Genomic DNA, 5,810 nt, shown 5'->3' with positions numbered 1-5,810 from the left:
TGACAGAAATTATAGTAGGTGATTTGGGAAATGCCAGAAAAACTTAAGCCAAAATCCTCAGCTTAACGAATGAATAACCTGAGGATACGTTAACTACTTCAGAAAGTCCATAAGAACCTGCTAAGTACCAGGACCAGAAACTTGAATTACTTTCTGCAGATACAATAGCACCTTCATAGTTGACCACCTCCCTGCCTTGCCCACCTCCTTAAACTGACCTAATTTTCATAGACCAGCATGCACCACGTGTACGTATTAGTACAGCAGGCCTAGTTCCTTATGTTGACCATCTCTGTACGTTGACCAATTTGTTACAGTCCCTTGGGTGGTCGACTCAGTGGTTCTACTGTATTTCTTAAGTATGGTGTATAGATAAGGATTATCAGCAGACACTCAATGGAAAATAACTTTTTCACTTTGTTCATATGCCCAGAAGAAAATGGTTTGTTTCTTGCAATAGTCATATAAAACAATTTGTTTTTATTTATTTATTCATTTATGTATTTATTTTTGAGACAGAGTCTCATTTTGTCTGGATAGAGTGCTATGGCATCTTAGCTCACAGCCTCAAACTCCTGGGCTCAAGTGATGCTCTTGCTTCAGCTTCCCAAGTAGCTGGGACTACAGGCACCTGTCACAACGCCTAGGTATTTTTACAGATGGGATCTTGCTCTTGCTCAGGCTAGTCTCAAAGTCCTGAGCTCAGGCAATCTACCCACCTTGGCCCCCCAGAGTCCTGGGATTACAGGCCTGAGCCACTACGCCCGGCCCAGCAATTTGCTTTTAAACTACATATGAGATCTGATACTAAGCACACATAGCTGGGAGCACCTCACTCTGTAACTTATCAATACCTGGCATAATGCTATTATAACTCCCTCGTGAAGTTCCTGATGCAATAGTGGGTACTTGGGGGATGTCAGACCTTCCTCCTTCTTCACCAACCTCAGCAACCACAGTTTCCTAACTCCTGCCCTGAAACTGAAGAAACATTGTCAGTGTCTCCTAATATGACACCTTCAGCAGCAGGCAGAAGAGCTGCCTGAGCAGCAGTAGGTGAGCCAAATTCATTATATATTTTGACATTCAGGGAAAATTCCAAGTCTCAAGCCATAGCCTCAGACCACCCAGAAAAGCTCCACGGGCCCTAAAATCAGAAAGCAACCAGTTGCCAGGATTCTGAAATCATCACAAGTGATCTTAACCCAGATCCAGTTGGACACAAATAGAAGAGCCGAGGATTTTTCTATAAGTGTATGTAGAGGTGCTGCTTTAGAAGCTCTGTGGAGATTAAGCAGGGAAAAACACACCTGTTCAAAGCTAACAGTCTGTTAAACAACAACCAAAGATCACTCATGAGGTTTCAGCAGGTGTCTGAGAACTCCCAGGGGCAAAAGGCCCCAACTGAAAGGCCTGGCAGTTGTTCAAATGCCACATTGGGTTATTGCAGCAACTTCCAGCCGCTCAAATTGAAACTACCCAGCTCAAAGAGTTCTAGGAGCGACGAAGTGACCCTTTAAACAAACATGCATCTTCCAAATGCTTGTGGAATGTTTTTTCTAAACATAAAAGAACTCAGAATAATAATCATAGAAAAATACAGTAACTACCTTTTATTATGTAGCTGCTTGCCCCAGACCATAGAAATGCCTACTATGCTACCTCAACTCAGTTAATAGTTCTTCTTAACAATCTACAAGGAAGTATTGTCTTATTTTACAAATGAAAAACTGAGACTCAGAGAAGTTAGGTAGCTTGCTCAAGTTCATACAGCTAACAAGTGGCAAAGAAAGGATTTGAATTCAGGACTGATTGGCATGAATACCCTTGATCTTTGCACTTGGTATACAGCTTTATAATTCTATGCAGGGTTATTATGTGCTTGGTAAGGCAAGAAGTCTCTACTAACACAGAATATTTTGAGGATTAAGTAAGAAAACATACATAAGCCCACAGCCTGCTGCCTGACATCCAGGAGGAACTCAGTGAATACTTATTTTTTTAAAATCTTTATTTTATATCCTGGAACACGTGCAGGAGACTGGGACAGGCACACAATCGTTTTCTGTAGGGTTTTTAGTGGGTTCTGGGGACAACTATTATGTATTTAAAAATAGCAACCCTCCCATGGTTCCATAGTAAATCAGTTGGCCAAGTTAAAAATAGATTCTAAACATAGCAAGAACAGAAACTCAATCTAAGATACCAAGTCATGGAAAGCAATGACAGTGGCTGCAACAGAAAAAGTCAAGCATTCATCAACTTATTATGCATTTGGATAAAATTACCCACCTCCATTTCAGCTTCACTTGATCCCTTCTCAATAGCAGAAAACACACATATGTATGTATAATATATATTTGCAAATAAACAAACTAAGATGACCTATTCCTATTTGTCTGCAATAACATTCCTTGAGGCTTTAGTTCTTATTAATACATACTAGATACACTGCAATAATATGCGGTTCCTTAAAATCTTTAGGTGGGGGCGGTGCCTGTGGCTCAGTGGGTAGGGTGCTGGCTCCATATACTGAGGATGGAGGGTTCAAACCTGGCCCCGGCCAAACTGCAGTAAAAAATAGCCAGATGTTGTGGTGGGTGCCTGTGGTCCCAGCTACTCGGGAGGCTGAGGCAAGAGAATCGCCTAAGCCCAAGAGTTGGAGGTTGCTGTGAGCTGTGATGCCACAGCACTCTACTGAGGGTAACAATGTGAGACTCTCTAAAACAAAATACAAACATAAAAGCAGATACATTTGAGGAATACATTTTTTGAGTAACATATAAAGAATTTAAAAACCTCCAAAATCATGCTGCTCACTTTAGCACATATTGTTCCATATAAAATAGGAACAAGGCTGGGTATGGCAGCTCATGCCTGTACCAGCACTTTGGGAGGCCAAGAGGAGGATGATTGCCTCTGATCAGGAGTTTGAGACCAGCCTGGGCAACATAGTCCTATGGGGCAGGGGCAGGAGCCCCTGGGGCAGGAGCATCACTGGAGCCCAGGCATTCGAGGCTGCAGTGAGTTTTGATCCTGCCAGTGCACGCAAGTCTGCAGGACAGAGTGAGACTCTGTCTCTAAAAAAATAAATACAATTGGATTGATACAGAGAAGATTAGCACTGCCCTTGAGCAAAAATTACACATATTCATGAAGCATACCATATTCAACAAAAACAAAATACCAGGAAAAAATGGCATAAGGTCTTATCACAAACTGAATTATAAATTTAGGAGTGATACATTGTCCTTTTTAAAAAAGTTTGAAAGGCCCAGGTGCTGTGGCTCACGCCTGTAATCCTAGCACTCTGGGAGGCGGACATGGGTGGACTGCCTGAGCTCAGGAGTTCCAGTAAGAGCAAGACCTTGTCTCTAAAAATAGCCAGGAGCTGTGGCAGCACCTGTAGTCCCAGCTACTTGGGAGGCCAAGGCCAAGCTACAGTGGAGAGCACAGTGGCAGTTCTGATGTGACAGAGGCAGAGAAATGGGGGAGGAGACGCTGGTCCTACTGCAAAGAGGCTGGGCAGTGGCAGCACCCACAAGGATCCCCAACTCCACCTCAAGACTGGGTGACCACAGGGCCAGGGTGGCTTCCTGATTCCTCCCCTAACCCCCTAGTGTGACCCAGACTGTGATGGGGGCGGCCAAGGTGACAGACCCTAGGCAGATCCTCTGTGGTTGCAGAACTGTAACGGGGAGAGAACTCTGGGTGCTCAAAAGGGCATGACTCTAGCCACAGCTGGAGGGGCATGGGGAGGAGAAGGAAGAGGCATCTTCTGAGCAGAGCGTCTCTGGAGTGGCTGTGTTAGGACTCCTCAGAAGGGTTCATCCACCCAGCACCGTCACTCTGTGGCATACGTGGCCCCAACTTGAAAGATAGTTTGCAGCTGGACCAACACCATGGAACACACCGCAGACTGAACCTCATACGCGTGGGGCAGGTGGGAGACAACTCCGGGTCAGTGCAACATGCACCAGCAGCATTACAGCCTCGAGAAACCCTTAAGAATAGATGAAAGCCCAGGCCTCATTTGGGAAGAAGCTCACCTGTGTGAAAAGGCCCTGAGGAACTCACCAGCTAGTTTGGGGGGTCACCAGCAAAAGGCCAGTTAACCAGTTTTCCATTGACTTTCTCTACCACCCCCATACCCCAAGTGCAACCCACTTTTCCCTTCCCTTCCCATCCCATCCGTCCTAAAAATAACTTCCTTTTCTAACCTCTCCCTCCTGTCGCCAATATTCATTTCCAATCTCACACCTTTCCTCCCCTCCTTGAAAATATAGCTGACCTGGAAAAAAAGCAGCAGGGGGGGAAGTGGGAGAATATAAAGAAAAATCCAGTGAAAACGTAGATTTTTTTTACCTTTGTATGTTTCCATTGCTCAGTGACCTTCTCTCTTGGGGAAGGGGCTGCAGGTTCTTGTTGCAGGGCAGTGACTAGGTAACACAGGAGTTCTCAGGGAGGTAGCGTCCAATCCACAAGATTGTTGAGTCTCAACTATTTGTTACTCTGGGGGCATCTTTTTCAGTGGAAGCCGCCGTCATCCCAGGCTGGGCCTACACAAAGTCAGGCACCGCACTGAGTCATTTTCCGCTTAATTTAAAAGCTGGAAATGATATTGGAATTGTCCATGAAATATAGTGCAAATTCATTTTTTACTATCTACCTGCTTGTTGATTATACATAGCAATTTACAAATCCATATACTGAATATATGAATCTGTTAACTATTTATTTGCTTACCCCCAGGCTATCTTTACACTGTCCTGTAAAACCCTCATGGACTACAATTCATCTATGTAAACTCTGGGCAGGAAAAGTAATTATGGAGGACACTTATGTGCCATGTGCAAGAGCACGCTCTCTTATTATGTCAGAGACAGTTAAGAACTTTCTGAATCGGCTCGGCACCTGTAGCTCAAGCGGCTAAGGCACCAGCCACATACACCTGGGTTGGTGGGTTGGAATCCAGCCCCGGCCTGCCAAACAACAATGACAACTACAACCAAAAATAGCTGGGCGTTGTGGGGGGTACCTGTAGTCCTAGCTACTTGGGAGGCTGAGGCAAGAGAATCGCTTAAGCCCAGGAGTTGGAGGTTGCTGTGAGCTGTGATACCATAGCACTCTAACCAGGGGGATGGCTTGGGGCTTTTTTTCAAAAAAAAAAAAAAAAAAAAAAGAACTTTCTGAATCAGAGACCAAGTCCTTAAAATTTTCTAAGATTCCATAAACTTTATAACATTTCGATTTGCTTATTTCATTATTCTATGTCTTTCTCCATAGATCAGCATTAATACTCTTCAAACTTTAAAAATGCCTACGTGGTTGTCTTTTAGAGTAGCAGAGAAAGTGGGCACTAGAAAGACCGGGGTGATCCAGCCCCCTTCACGGTATCCCTCAGCACCCCCACTGGATGGTCAGTCCCTCCTTCCAGGAGATAGAGAGCAGGCCAAGACCCTGGGACTTGATACACAGAGAAAAAGAAAAATCCAGAGTCAGATTCTGAGGGAGAATCTCAGGAGAGGCTTTTGGGGGTGAGCAGTAGAGAGGTTTCTCAGAGAAGCAATTTTAACCTTTTTTTTTTTTGGCCGGGGCTGGGTTTGAAACTGCCACCTCTGGCATACGGGGTTGGCGTACTACTCCTCTGAGCCACAGGTGCCGCCCCAACTTTATGATCTTAATTCTTGTTTCCTCATCTTTAACAAGAGAATCATATTATAATAGTTTATTTGGCTTGGCGCCTGTGGCTCAAGTGGCTAAGGTGCCAGCCACATACACCTAAGGTGGCAGGTTCGAATCCAGCCCTG

At 44.6% G+C, this 5,810-nt stretch overlaps 1 pseudogene; it reads left to right on the top strand.

Moving 5' to 3' along the window:
* Positions 1–3,073: 3,073 nt before the first annotated feature.
* Positions 3,074–3,173, top strand: LOC111728141 (annotated as a pseudogene).
* Positions 3,174–5,810: the final 2,637 nt, after the last annotated feature.

This window comes from Otolemur garnettii, unplaced genomic scaffold (assembly GCF_000181295.1).
Source record: "Otolemur garnettii isolate 467f Iridium unplaced genomic scaffold, OtoGar3 scaffold00141, whole genome shotgun sequence".
Classification (NCBI taxonomy): domain Eukaryota; kingdom Metazoa; phylum Chordata; class Mammalia; order Primates; family Galagidae; genus Otolemur; species Otolemur garnettii.
The sequence above is the reverse complement of the archived record's forward strand: the minus strand, read 5'-3'. Positions and strand labels throughout refer to the sequence as shown.